Below are 15,470 nucleotides of genomic sequence, written 5' to 3'. Positions count from 1 at the left end.
TATAGCACACTGAATGAGCCGAAATTCACATTGTAGCATACTGAATGAGCCGAAATTCACATTATAGCACAGTGAATGAGCCGAAATTCACATTGTAGCACACTGAATGAGCCGACATTCACATTGTAGAATACTGAATGAGCCGAAATTCACATTGTAGCACACTGAATGAGCCGAAATTCACATTGTAGCACACTGAATGAGCCGACATTCACATTGTAGAATACTGAATGAGCCGAAATTCACTTTGTAGCACACTGAATGAGCCGAAATTCACATTGTAGCACAATGAATGAGCCGAAATTCACATTGTAGCACACTGAATGAGCCAAAATTCACATTATAGCACACTGGATGAGCCGAAATTCACATTGTAGCACACTGAATGAGCCGTAATTCACCTTGTAGCACAATGAATGAGCCGAAATTCACATTATAGCACACAGAATGAGCTGAAATTCACATTATAGCATACTGAATGAGCCGAAATTGACATTATAGCACACTGTATGAGCAGAAATTCACATTATGGCCCTCATTCCGAGTTGTTCGCTCGTTCTTTTTCATTGCATCGCAGCGATTTTCCACAAACTGCGCATGCGCAATGTTCGCACTGCGACTGTGCCAAGTAAATTTGCTAAGAAGTTTGGTATTTTACTCACGGCATTATGAGGTTTTTTCTTCGTTCTGGTGATCGTTGTGTGATTGACAGGAAGTGGGTGTTTCTGGGCGGAAACTGTCCGATTTATGGGAGTGTGTGAAAAAACGCTGCCGTTTCTGGGAAAAACGCGGGAGTGGCTGGAGAAACGGGGGAGTGTCTGGGCGAACGCTGGGTGTGTTTGTGACGTCAAACAAGGAACGAAACTGTCTGAACTGATCGCAGTGGCAGAGTAAGTGTCGAGCTACTCAGAAACTGCATAGAAATTTATATTCGCAATTTTGAGAATCTTTCGTTCGCAATTTTGCTAAGCTAAGATTCACTCCCAGTAGGCGGCGGCTTAGCGTGTGCAATGCTGCTAAAAGCAGCATGCGAGCGAACTCGGAATGAGGGCCTATAGCACACAGAATGAGCCGAAATTCACATTATAGCACACTGAATGAGCCGAAATTCACATTGTAGCATACTGAATGAGCCGAAATTCACATTGTAGCACACTGAATGAGACAAAATTCACATTATAGCACAGTGAATGAGCCGAAATTCACATTGTAGCACACTGAATGAGCCGACATTCACATTGTATAATACTGAATGAGCCGAAATTCACATTGTAGCACACTGAATGAGCCGAAATTCACATTGTAGCACACTGAATGAGCCGACATTCACATTGTAGAATACTGAATGAGCCGAAATTCACATTGTAGCACACTGAATGAGCCGAAATTCACATTGTAGCACAATGAATGAGCCGAAATTCACATTGTAGCACACTGAATGAGCCAAAATTCACATTATAGCACACTGGATGAGCCGAAATTCACATTGTAGCACACTGAATGAGACGAAATTCACCTTGTAGCACAATGAATGAGCCGAAATTCACATTATAGCACACAGAATGAGCTGAAATTGACATTATAGCACACTGAATAAGCCGAAATTTACATTATAGCACACTGTATGAGCCGAAATTCACATTGTAGCATACTGAGTGAACCGAAATTCACATTATAGCACACTGAATGAGACGAAATTGACATTGTAGCACACTGAATGATCCGAAATTCACATTATAGCACACTGAATGATCCGAAATTCACATTGTAGCACACTGAATGAGCCGAAATTTACATTATACCACACACAATGAGCTGAAATTCACATCATGCCACATGGAATGAGACAGCAGGGACATAGGGACAGGGAGAGTGATAAAGGGATAGGGAAAGTGACAGGGAAAGTGACAGATCTAGACAGCTCACCTACACACACAACGAGGCAATTACAGACTTTAGCTCCTCTCTCCGTGTCCGCTCCTCCGCTGCTGTAAAAATGGCGCCAGCCTGCCCCTGAATGAAACCTTGGCATCCACAAATGCCTACTGCGCATGACAGTGTTTGTCATTGCGCAGAGGCATCATATCACTGAGGAGGGAGAGGAGCCAGAGCGGCTGAGACAGGGTTGTGTCTATGCTCCCTTCGTGATCAGGACCTGGAAGGTCCTCTCCATGAAGGGAAACTAGACGCTACTGCTGGGACGGGGGAGGGGGGGAGCCGGCGTGGAAGAGAAGACAGTGAGTAACACACTGCTTACTCCGGCATCCGGCCCCCTGCACTTATTAGTCTCTCCCTCAGTAAGACTCTCAGCGGCGGCGGGCGTGGGGGCTGTGTTAGTGCTGCCCAGCCCACAGGTGCTGCTCGTCGCGGTAACCGGACCCGGTCATTTATCCTGCCGCAATATGTGGAGGGGGGGCGTTCGCCCTTTTCACCCCTGTCTGTATCCGCCAGTGCATCCAAGTAGAGATGAGCGCCTGAAATTTTTCGGGTTTTGTGTTTTGGTTTTGGGTTCGGTTCCGCGGCCGTGTTTTGGGTTCGAACGCGTTTTGGCAAAACCTCACCGAATTTTTTTTGTCGGATTCGGGTGTGTTTTGGATTCGGGTGTTTTTTTCCAAAAACACTAAAAAACAGCTTAAATCATAGAATTTGGGGGTCATTTTGATCCCAAAGTATTATTAACCTCAAAAACCATAATTTACACTCATTTTCAGTCTATTCTGAATACCTCACACCTCACAATATTATTTTTAGTCCTAAAATTTGCACCGAGGTCGCTGTGTGAGTAAGATAAGCGACCCTAGTGGCCGACACAAACACCGGGCCCATCTAGGAGTGGCACTGCAGTGTCACGCAGGATGTCCCTTCCAAAAAACCCTCCCCAAACAGCACATGACGCAAAGAAAAAAAGAGGCGCAATGAGGTAGCTGTGTGAGTAAGATTAGCGACCCTAGTGGCCGACACAAACACCGGGCCCATCTAGGAGTGGCACTGCAGTGTCACGCAGGATGGCCCTTCCAAAAAACCCTCCCCAAACAGCACATGACGCAAAGAAAAAAAGAGGCGCAATGAGGTAGCTGTGTGAGTAAGATTAGCGACCCTAGTGGCCGACACAAACACCGGGCCCATCTAGGAGTGGCACTGCAGTGTCACGCAGGATGGCCCTTCCAAAAAACCCTCCCCAAACAGCACATGACGCAAAGAAAAAAAGAGGCGCAATGAGGTAGCTGACTGTGTGAGTAAGATTAGCGACCCTAGTGGCCGACACAAACACCGGGCCCATCTAGGAGTGGCACTGCAGTGTCACGCAGGATGTCCCTTCCAAAAAACCCTCCCCAAACAGCACATGACGCAAAGAAAAAAAGAGGCGCAATGAGGTAGCTGTGTGAGTAAGAATAGCGACCCTAGTGGCCGACACAAACACCGGGCCCATCTAGGAGTGGCACTGCAGTGTCACGCAGGATGTCCCTTCCAAAAAACCCTCCCCAAACAGCACATGACGCAAAGAAAAAAAGAGGCGCAATGAGGTAGCTGACTGTGTGAGTAAGATTAGCGACCCTAGTGGCCGACACAAACACCGGGCCCATCTAGGAGTGGCACTGCAGTGTCACGCAGGATGTCCCTTCCAAAAAACCCTCCCCAATCAGCACATGATGCAAAGAAAAAGAAAAGAAAAAAGAGGTGCAAGATGGAATTGTCCTTGGGCCCTCCCACCCACCCTTATGTTGTATAAACAAAACAGGACATGCACACTTTAACCAACCCATCATTTCAGTGACAGGGTCTGCCACACGACTGTGACTGATATGACGGGTTGGTTTGGACCCCCCCCAAAAAAGAAGCAATTAATCTCTCCTTGCACAAACTGGCGCTACAGAGGCAAGATGTCCACCTCATCTTCACCCTCCGATATATCACCGTGTACACATCCCCCTCCTCACAGATTATCAATTCGTCCCCACTGGAATCCACCATCTCAGCTCCCTGTGTACTTTGTGGAGGCAATTGCTGCTGGTCAATGTCTCCGCGGAGGAATTGATTATAATTCATTTTAATGAACATCATCTTCTCCACATTTTCTGGATGTAACCTCGTACGCCGATTGCTGACAAGGTGAGCGGCGGCACTAAACACTCTTTCGGAGTACACACTTGTGGGAGGGCAACTTAGGTAGAATAAAGCCAGTTTGTGCAAGGGCCTCCAAATTGCCTCTTTTTCCTGCCAGTATAAGTACGGACTGTGTGACGTGCCTACTTGGATGCGGTCACTCATATAATCCTCCACCATTCTATCAATGTTGAGAGAATCATATGCAGTGACAGTAGACGACATGTCCGTAATCGTTGTCAGGTCCTTCAGTCCGGACCAGATGTCAGCATCAGCAGTCGCTCCAGACTGCCCTGCATCACCGCCAGCGGGTGGGCTCGGAATTCTGAGCCTTTTCCTCGCACCCCCAGTTGCGGGAGAATGTGAAGGAGGAGATGTTGACAGGTCGCGTTCCGCTTGACTTGACAATTTTGTCACCAGCAGGTCTTTCAACCCCAGCAGACCTGTGTCTACCGGAAAGAGAGATCCAAGGTAGGCTTTAAATCTAGGATCGAGCACGGTGGCCAAAATGTAGTGCTCTGATTTCAACAGATTGACCACCCGTGAATCCTTGTTAAGCGAATTAAGGGCTGCATCCACAAGTCCCACATGCCTAGCGGAATCGCTCCGTGTTAGCTCCTCCTTCAATGCCTCCAGCTTCTTCTGCAAAAGCCTGATGAGGGGAATGACCTGACTCAGGCTGGCAGTGTCTGAACTGACTTCACGTGTGGCAAGTTCAAAGGGCATCAGAACCTTGCACAACGTTGAAATCATTCTCCACTGCACTTGAGACAGGTGCATTCCACCTACTATATCGTGCTCAATTGTATAGGCTTGAATGGCCTTTTGCTGCTCCTCCAACCTCTGAAGCATATAGAGGGTTGAATTCCACCTCGTTACCACTTCTTGCTTCAGATGATGGCAGGGCAGGTTCAGTAGTTTTTGGTGGTGCTCCAGTTTTCTGTACGTGGTGCCTGTACGCCGAAAGTGTCCCGCAATTCTTCTGGCCACCGACAGCATCTCTTGCACGCCCCTGTCGTTTTTTAAAAAATTCTGCACCACCAAATTCAAGGTATGTGCAAAACATGGGACGTGCTGGAATTGGCCCAGATTTAATGCACACACAATATTGCTGGCGTTGTCCGATGCCACAAATCCACAGGAGAGTCCAATTGGGGTAAGCCATTCCGCGATGATCTTCCTCAGTTGCCGTAAGAGGTTTTCAGCTGTGTGCGTATTCTGGAAAGCGGTGATACAAAGCGTAGCCTGCCTAGGAAAGAGTTGGCGTTTGCGAGATGCTGCTACTGGTGCCGCCGCTGCTGTTCTTGCGGCGGGAGTCCATACATCTACCCAGTGGGCTGTCACAGTCATAGTCCTGACCCTGCCCTGCTCCACTTGTCCACATGTCCGTGGTTAAGTGGACATTGGGTACAGCTGCATTTTTTAGGACACTGGTGACTCTTTTTCTGAGGTCTGTGTACATTTTCGGTATCGCCTGCCTAGAGAAATGGAACCTAGATGGTATTTGGTACCGGGGACACAGTACCTCCAACAAGTCTCTAGTTGGCTCTGCAGTAATGATGGATACCGGAACCACGTTTCTCACCACCCAGGATGCCAAGGCCTCAGTTATCCGCTTTGCAGTAGGATGACTGCTGTGATATTTCATCTTCCTCGCAAAGGACTGTTGAACAGTCAATTGCTTACTGGAAGTAGTACAAGTGGGCTTACGACTTCCCCTCTGGGATGACCATCGACTCCCAGCGGCAACAACAGCAGCGCCAGCAGCAGTAGGCGTTACACGCAAGGATGCATCGGAGGAATCCCAGGCAGGAGAGGACTCGTCAGAATTGCCAGTGACATGGCCTGCAGGACTATTGGCATTCCTGGGGAAGGAGGAAATTGACACTGAGGGAGTTGGTGGGGTGGTTTGCGTGAGCTTGGTTACAAGAGGAAGGGATTTACTGGTCAGTGGACTGCTTCCGCTGTCACCCAAAGTTTTTGAACTTGTCACTGACTTATTATGAATGCGCTGCAGGTGACGTATAAGGGAGGATGTTCCGAGGTGGTTAACGTCCTTACCCCTACTTATTACAGCTTGACAAAGGGAACACACGGCTTGACACCTGTTGTCCGCATTTCTGGTGAAATACCTCCACACCGAAGAGCTGATTTTTTTGGTATTTTCACCTGGCATGTCAACGGCCATATTCCTCCCACGGACAACAGGTGTCTCCCCGGGTGCCTGACTTAAACAAACCACCTCACCATCAGAATCCTCCTGGTCAATTTCCTCCCCAGCGCCAGCAACACCCATATCCTCCTCATCCTGGTGTACTTCAACACTGACATCTTCAATCTGACTATCAGGAACTGGACTGCGGGTGCTCCTTCCAGCACTTGCAGGGGGCGTGCAAATGGTGGAAGGCGCATGCTCTTCACGTCCAGTGTTGGGAAGGTCAGGCATCGCAACCGACACAATTGGACTCTCCTTGTGGATTTGGGATTTCAAAGAACGCACAGTTCTTTGCGGTGCTTTGCCTTTTGCCAGCTTGAGTCTTTTCAGTTTTCTAGCGAGAGGCTGAGTGCTTCCATCCTCATGTGAAGCTGAACCACTAGCCATGAACATAGGCCAGGGCCTCAGCCGTTCCTTGCCACTCCGTGTGGTAAATGGCATATTGGCAAGTTTACGCTTCTCCTCCGACAATTTTATTTTAGGTTTTGGAGTCCATTTTTTACTGATATTTGGTGTTTTGGTTTTGACATGCTCTGTACTATGCCATTGGGCATCGGCCTTGGCAGACGACGTTGCTGGCATTTCATCGTCTCGGCCATAACTAGTGGCAGCAGCTTCAGCACGAGGTGGAAGTGGATCTTGATCTTTCCCTAATTTTGGAACCTCAACATTTTTGTTCTCCATATTTTAATAGGCACAACTAAAAGGCACCTCAGGTAAACAATGGAGATGGATGGATTGGATACTAGTATACAATTATGGACGGGCTGCCGAGTGCCGACACAGAGGTAGCCACAGCCGTGAACTACCGCACTGTACTGTGTCTGCTGCTAATATAGACTGGTTGATAAAGAGATAGTATACTCGTAACTAGTATGTATGTATAAAGAAAGAAAAAAAAACCACGGTTAGGTGGTATATACAATTATGGACGGGCTGCCGAGTGCCGACACAGAGGTAGCCACAGCCGTGAACTACCGCACTGTACTGTGTCTGCTGCTAATATATAGACTGGTTGATAAAGAGATAGTATACTCGTAACTAGTATGTATGTATAAAGAAAGAAAAAAAAACCACGGTTAGGTGGTATATACAATTATGGACGGGCTGCCGAGTGCCGACACAGAGGTAGCCACAGCCGTGAACTACCGCACTGTACTGTGTCTGCTGCTAATATATAGACTGGTTGATAAAGAGATAGTATACTCGTAACTAGTATGTATGTATAAAGAAAGAAAAAAAAACCACGGTTAGGTGGTATATACAATTATGGACGGGCTGCCGAGTGCCGACACAGAGGTAGCCACAGCCGTGAACTACCGCACTGTACTGTGTCTGCTGCTAATATATAGACTGGTTGATAAAGAGATAGTATACTCGTAACTAGTATGTATGTATAAAGAAAGAAAAAAAAAACCACGGTTAGGTGGTATATACAATTATGGACGGGCTGCCGAGTGCCGACACAGAGGTAGCCACAGCCGTGAACTACCGCACTGTACTGTGTCTGCTGCTAATATATAGACTGGTTGATAAAGAGATAGTATACTCGTAACTAGTATGTATGTATAAAGAAAGAAATAAAAAACCACGGTTAGGTGGTATATACAATTATGGACGGGCTGCCGAGTGCCGACACAGAGGTAGCCACAGCCGTGAACTACCGCACTGTACTGTGTCTGCTGCTAATATATAGACTGGTTGATAAAGAGATAGTATACTCGTAACTAGTATGTATGTATAAAGAAAGAAAAAAAAACCACGGTTAGGTGGTATATACAATTATGGACGGGCTGCCGAGTGCCGACACAGAGGTAGCCACAGCCGTGAACTACCGCACTGTACTGTGTCTGCTGCTAATATATAGACTGGTTGATAAAGAGATAGTATACTCGTAACTAGTATGTATGTATAAAGAAAGAAAAAAAAACCACGGTTAGGTGGTATATACAATTATGGACGGGCTGCCGAGTGCCGACACAGAGGTAGCCACAGCCGTGAACTACCGCACTGTACTGTGTCTGCTGCTAATATATAGACTGGTTGATAAAGAGATAGTATACTCGTAACTAGTATGTATGTATAAAGAAAGAAAAAAAAACCACGGTTAGGTGGTATATACAATTATGGACGGGCTGCCGAGTGCCGACACAGAGGTAGCCACAGCCGTGAACTACCGCACTGTACTGTGTCTGCTGCTAATATATAGACTGGTTGATAAAGAGATAGTATACTCGTAACTAGTATGTATGTATAAAGAAAGAAAAAAAAAACCACGGTTAGGTGGTATATACAATTATGGACGGGCTGCCGAGTGCCGACACAGAGGTAGCCACAGCCGTGAACTACCGCACTGTACTGTGTCTGCTGCTAATATATAGACTGGTTGATAAAGAGATAGTATACTCGTAACTAGTATGTATGTATAAAGAAAGAAAAAAAAACCACGGTTAGGTGGTATATACAATTATGGACGGGCTGCCGAGTGCCGACACAGAGGTAGCCACAGCCGTGAACTACCGCACTGTACTGTGTCTGCTGCTAATATATAGACTGGTTGATAAAGAGATAGTATACTCGTAACTAGTATGTATGTATAAAGAAAGAAAAAAAAAACACGGTTAGGTGGTATATACAATTATGGACGGGCTGCCGAGTGCCGACACAGAGGTAGCCACAGCCGTGAACTACCGCACTGTACTGTGTCTGCTGCTAATATATAGACTGGTTGATAAAGAGATAGTATACTCGTAACTAGTATGTATGTATAAAGAAAGAAAAAAAACCCACGGTTAGGTGGTATATACAATTATGGACGGGCTGCCGAGTGCCGACACAGAGGTAGCCACAGCCGTGAACTACCGCACTGTACTGTGTCTGCTGCTAATATAGACTGGTTGATAAAGAGATAGTATACTACTAATATTATATACTGGTGGTCAGGTCACTGGTCACTAGTCACACTGGCAGTGGCACTCCTGCAGCAAAAGTGTGCACTGTTTAATTTTAATATAATATTATGTACTCCTGGCTCCTGCTATAACCTATAACTGGCACTGCAGTAGTGCTCCCCAGTCTCCCCCACAATTATAAGCTGTGTGAGCTGAGCAGTCAGACAGATATATAATATATATAGATGATGCAGCACACTGGCCTGAGCCTGAGCAGTGCACACAGATATGGTATGTGACTGACTGAGTCACTGTGTGTATCGCTTTTTTCAGGCAGAGAACGGATATATTAAATAAACTGCACTGTGTGTCTGGTGGTCACTCACTATATAATATATTATGTACTCCTGGCTCCTGCTATAACCTATAACTGGCACTGCAGTAGTGCTCCCCAGTCTCCCCCACAATTATAAGCTGTGTGAGCTGAGCAGTCAGACAGATATATATAATATTATATATAGATAATAGATGATGCAGCACACTGGCCTGAGCCTGAGCAGTGCACACAGATATGGTATGTGACTGAGTCACTGTGTGCTGTGTATCGCTTTTTTCAGGCAGAGAACGGATTATAAATAAAAGTGGTGGTCACTGGTCACTATCAGCAAAACTCTGCACTGTACACTACTGAGTACTCCTAATGCTCCCCAAAATTAGTAAATCAAGTGTCTCTCTAATCTATTCTAATTCTAAACGGAGAGGACGCCAGCCACGTCCTCTCCCTATCAATCTCAATGCACGTGTGAAAATGGCGGCGACGCGCGGCTCCTTATATAGAATCCGAGTCTCGCGATAGAATCCGAGCCTCGCGAGAATCCGACAGCGTCATGATGACGTTCGGGCGCGCTCGGGTTAACCGAGCAAGGCGGGAAGATCCGAGTCGCTCGGACCCGTGAAAAAAAACATGAAGTTCTGGCAGGTTCGGATTCAGAGAAACCGAACACGCTCATCTCTACATCCAAGTAGGCATGTCAGACAGTCCGCATATATACTGGCAGGAAAAAGAGGCCATTTGGATGCCCTTGCACAAACTGGCTTTATTTTACCTAAATACCCCCCCTTCCAGTGTGTACTCTGAAAGAGTGTTTAGTGCAGCCGGTAACCTTGTCAGCGATCGGCATAGGAGGTTACTTCCACAAAATGTGGAGAAGATGATGTTCATGAAAATGAATTCTAAATTCCTCCGGGATGACCTTTACCAGTAATTGCCTCTAGAAAGTACACAGGAACCTGTGATGGTAGATTCCAGTGGGGACGAATTAATACTCTGGGTGGGATTTACTAAAGGGAAAATGCGGTAAAACCCCCGTTTTACCGCATTTTCATATGTACTAACTCCCGACCGCCGCGTTTTCGCCTCATAGGGTATCGCCATCTTTTTATGGCAATACCCTATAGAAGCCTATGGGATTCTTACCGCCGCCGCCCCGCTCACGACGACCCCCCTTCCCCCCCCGGCATACCTGAGCTGCTGCTGGTGCGGCCCCCTCTCCTCCTTCTCCCCCGCATCACAGCCTTGTCTCCTTCCGGCTGCAGGGGTGAGGAGGAGGAGCCCGGGGACTCCCTGCACACGTCACCTCCCAAGTCTGGGAGGTGACGGAGACCCCCGCTGACCCCCGCCGACCGCCACAGACCCCAGCAGACATCATCGCGGGGGGCCTCCTATACCGCATTGCGATACTAATCGCATATGTTAGTACATATGCGATTAGTATCGCTGCGGTAGGCGACGAGAGGCGGCGATGGCTTATAGTAAATCCCGCCCTCTGTGAGGAGGAGGATGTACACACTGAAAGGGGTGATGAATCAGAGGATGTGGATGAGGTCGACATCTTGCCTCTGTAGAGCCAGTTTGTACCAGGAGAGATGGATTACTTATTTTTTGGTGGGGGCCCAAACAAACCAGTCATTTCAGCCACAGTCATGTGGCAGACCCTTTCACTGAAATGATTGGTTTGTTAAAGTGTGCATGTCCTGTTTATACAACATAAGGGTGGGTGGGAGGGCCCAAGGACAATTACATCTTGCACCTCTTTTTCTTCTTTGCATCATGTGCTGTTTGGGAACTAATTTTTTGAAGTGCCATCCTGTCTGACACTTCCATACAACTAAGTAATAGGACAACAATGGTACACATTATAGCACACAATATGAGCCGAAATTCACATCATACCACACAGAATGAGCTGAAATTCACATTATAGCACACAGAATGAGCTGAAATTCACATTGTAGCATACTGAATAAGCCAAAATTCACATTGTAGCACACTGAATGAGCCGAAATTCACATTGTAGCACACTGAATGAGCCGAAATTCACATAATAGCACACTGAATGAGCCGAAATTCACATAATAGCACACTGAATGAGCCAAAATTCACATTATAGGCACACTGAATGAGCCGAAATTCAGTTTGTAGCACACTGAAAGAGCCAAAATTGACATTATACCACACAGAATGAGCTGAAATTCAGTTTGTAGCACACTGAAAGAGCCAAAATTGACATTATACCACACAGAATGAGCTGAAATTCACATCCTGCCACATGGAATGAGACAGCAGGGACATAGGGACAGGGAGAGTGATAAAGGGATAGGGAAAGTGACAGGGAAAGTGACAGATCTAGACAGCTCACCTACACATACAACGAGGCAATTACAGACTTTAGCTCCTCTCTCCGTGCCCGCTCCTCCGCTGCTGTAAAAATGGCACCAGCCTGCCCCTGAATGAAACCTTGGCATCCACAAATGCCTACTGTGCATGACAGTGTTTGTCATTGCGCAGAGGCATCATATCACTGAGGAGGAAGAGGAGCCGGAGCGGCTGAGACAGGGTTGTGTCTATGCCCCCTTCGTGATCAGGACCTGGAAGGTCTTCTCCATGAAGGGAAACTAGACGCTACTGCTGGGACGCGGGAGGGGGGTAGATGGGCGTGGCGGAGAAGATAGTGAGTAATACACTGCTTGCTCCGGCCTCCTGCACTTATTAATTTCTCCCTCAGTTAGACTCTCAGCGGCGGCGGGCGTGGGGGCTGTGTTAGTGCTGCCGCAGCCCACAGGTGCTGCTCATCGCGGTAACCGGACCCGGTCATTTATCCCGCTGCAATATGTGTAGGGGGGGGGGGCGTTCGCCCTTTTCACCCCTGTCTGTATCCACCAGTGCATCCAAGTAGGCATGTCAGACAGTCCGTATGCATACTGGCAGGAAAAAGAGGCCATTTGGATGCCCTTGCACAAACTAGCTTTATTTTACCTAAATACCCCCCCTTCCAGTGTGTACTCTGAAAAAGTGTTTAGTGCAGCCGGTAACCTTGTCAGCGATCGGCGTAGGAGGTTACTTCCACAAAATGTGGAGAAGATGATGTTCATGAAAATGAATTCTAAATTCCTCCGGGATGACCTTTACCAGCAATTGCCTCTAGAAAGTACACAGGAACCTGTGATGGTGGATTCCAGTGTGGGACGAATTAATACTCTGTGAGGAGGAGGATGTACACACTGAAAGGGGTGATGAATCAGAGGATGTGGATGAGGTCGACATCTTGCCTCTGTAGAGCCAGTTTGTACCGGGAGAGATGGATTACTTATTTTTTGGTGGGGGCCCAAACAAACCAGTCATTTCAGCCACAGTCATGTGGCAGACCCTTTCACTGAAATGATTGGTTTGTTAAAGTGTGCATGTCCTGTTTATACAACATAAGGGTGGGTGGGAGGGCCCAAGGACAATTACATCTTGCACCTCTTTTTCTTCTTTGCATCATGTGCTGTTTGGGAACTAGTTTTTTGAAGTGCCATCCTGTCTGACACTTCCATACAACTCCAGGGGTACTGCCGTATAAGTCCAGTGGTGCTGCCATACAGGGCCGTTTCTAGCCAATTTGGCTCCCAGTGCGAGATTTAAAAATGCGCCCCCCCCATTCACATAAGAAAAAATGCGCCGCCCCCCCCCCCCATAGATATAAAGAGGAAAAGTATGCGCACGCCTAAGGCGTGCACGCTCCCGGCAAGGGGGCGTGACCTCGTTAAAATGGGCATGGCTTTGTTAAGATGGGTGTGGCCTCATCTGATCTCATCATCACGGCCACCACACGATAAAAAAAAAAAAGTCCTCATTTTACACAATACAGCAGGCACGCGGCCCCATTTTATACAGCATGGCAGGCAAGTGTCCCCATTTTACACAGCACGGTAGGCAAGTGTCCCCATTTTACACAGCATGGTAGGCAAGTGTCCCCATTTTACACATTGCGGCAGGCACGTGCTCCCATTTTACACATTGCGGCAGGAAAGTGTCCCTATTTTACACATTGCGGCAGGCACGTGCCTCCATTTTACACAGTACGGCAGGCAAGTGTTCACATTTTACACATTGCGGCAGGAAAGTGTCCTTATTTTACACATTGCGGCAGGCACGTGCCCCCATTTTACATAGTACGGCAGGCAAGTGTTCACATTTTACACATTGCGGCAGGCACGTGCCCCCATTTTACATAGTACGGCAGGCAAGTGTCCCCATTTTACACATTGCGGCAGTCACGTGCCCCCATTTTACACATTACGGCATGCAAGTGTCCCCATTTTACACATTACGGCAGGCAAGTGTCCCCATTTTACACATTCCGGCAGACAGGTGGCCCCATTTTACACATTCCGGCAGGCAAGTGTCCCCATTTTACACATTACGGCAGGCAAGTGTCCCCATTTCACACATTCCGGCAAACATGTGTCCCCATTTTACACATTCCGGCAGACATGTGTCCCTATTTTACACATTCCGGCAGACAGGTGTCCCCATTTTACACATTACCGGCAGACAAGTGTCCCTATTTTACACATTCCAGCAGACAGGTGTCCCCATTTTACACATTCCGGCAGACAAGTGTCCCCATTTTACACAGTACGGCAGGTGGGGGGGGGGGAAGGGAGAGAGAGAGAGGGAGAGGGGCTGACTAACATTTGAAGCGGTTCTTCCCGCTCTTCAGCCGCCTCTCCCTCATCTGCGCAGCGCTGGCCGTCTTGGCTCCGCCTTCTCCCTCCTCCCGAGTACCCAGCTCGGGGGGCGGGGTTTCACGGAATGACGCGATTGCGTTGTGACGTCACGACGCAAACGCGTCATTCCGCGAAATCCCACCCCCCGAGCTGGGCACCCGGGAGGAGAGGGGAGGGGGGTTTGAAAGTGCTCAGGAAGTGCGGTTGCACGGCTGGCCCGCCGCAAGAAACGGCACTGCTGCCATATAATTCCAGTCCAGTGGTGCTGTCTTGTGCTGCCATAAGTCCAGTGGTGGTGTCCTGTGCTGTATATGATTTACTCCAAATAAAAGGCTTATATACATTACTTATATTATTATACAAATTATTTTTACAAGGTTTGCCCTGTGTGGTGTAGGGGTACGCTAGCCTGTGCTGCATATTATTATAATAGCTCCAAATAAAAGGGTTATTATTGTCCAAATTAATTTTACAGGCTTTGCCATGTGTGTGTGGTTTAGTGTTACGCTCTCCTGTGCCAAAAATATTGTATGTGTATTAGAGATGAGCGCCGGAAATTTTTCGGGTTTTGTGTTTTGGTTTTGGGTTCGGTTCCGCGGCCGTGTTTTGGGTTCGACCGCGTTTTGGCAAAACCTCACCGAATTTTTTTTGTCGGATTCGGGTGTGTTTTGGATTCGGGTGTTTTTTTCCAAAAAACCTAAAAAACAGCTTAAATCATAGAATTTGGCGGTCATTTTGATCCCAAAGTATTATTAACCTCAAAAACCATAATTTCCACTCATTTTCAGTCTATTCTGAATACCTCACACCTCACAATATTATTTTTAGTCCTAAAATTTGCACCGAGGTCGCTGTGTGAGTAAGATAAGCGACCCTAGTGGCCGACACAAACACCGGGCCCATCTAGGAGTGGCACTGCAGTGTCATGCAGGATGGCCCTTCCAAAAAACCCTCCCCAAACAGCACATGACGCAAAGAAAAAAAGAGGCGCAATGAGGTAGCTGTGTGAGTAAGATTAGCGACCCTAGTGGCCGACACAAACACCGGGCCCATCTAGGAGTGGCACTGCAGTGTCACGCAGGATGTCCCTTCCAAAAAACCCTCCCCAAACAGCACATGACGCAAAGAAAAAAAGAGGCGCAATGAGGTAGCTGTGTGAGTAAGATAAGCGACCCTAGTGGCCGACACAAACACCGGGCCCATCTAGG

The 15,470-nt window shown here is 47.5% G+C and overlaps 1 long non-coding RNA gene across 1 annotated transcript in view; it reads right to left on the bottom strand.

Moving 5' to 3' along the window:
• The window catches only part of LOC135058107 (uncharacterized), a 321,817-nt gene that overhangs the window by 157,247 nt on the left and 149,100 nt on the right, over positions 1-15,470 (bottom strand). The window lies entirely within an intron of this gene.

The sequence above is a fragment of the Pseudophryne corroboree genome, chromosome 3 (genome assembly GCF_028390025.1).
Source record: "Pseudophryne corroboree isolate aPseCor3 chromosome 3, aPseCor3.hap2, whole genome shotgun sequence".
Lineage (NCBI taxonomy): Eukaryota > Metazoa > Chordata > Amphibia > Anura > Myobatrachidae > Pseudophryne > Pseudophryne corroboree.
Note: the sequence above shows the minus strand (reverse complement) of the source record. Positions and strands in the feature narration are given on the sequence as shown.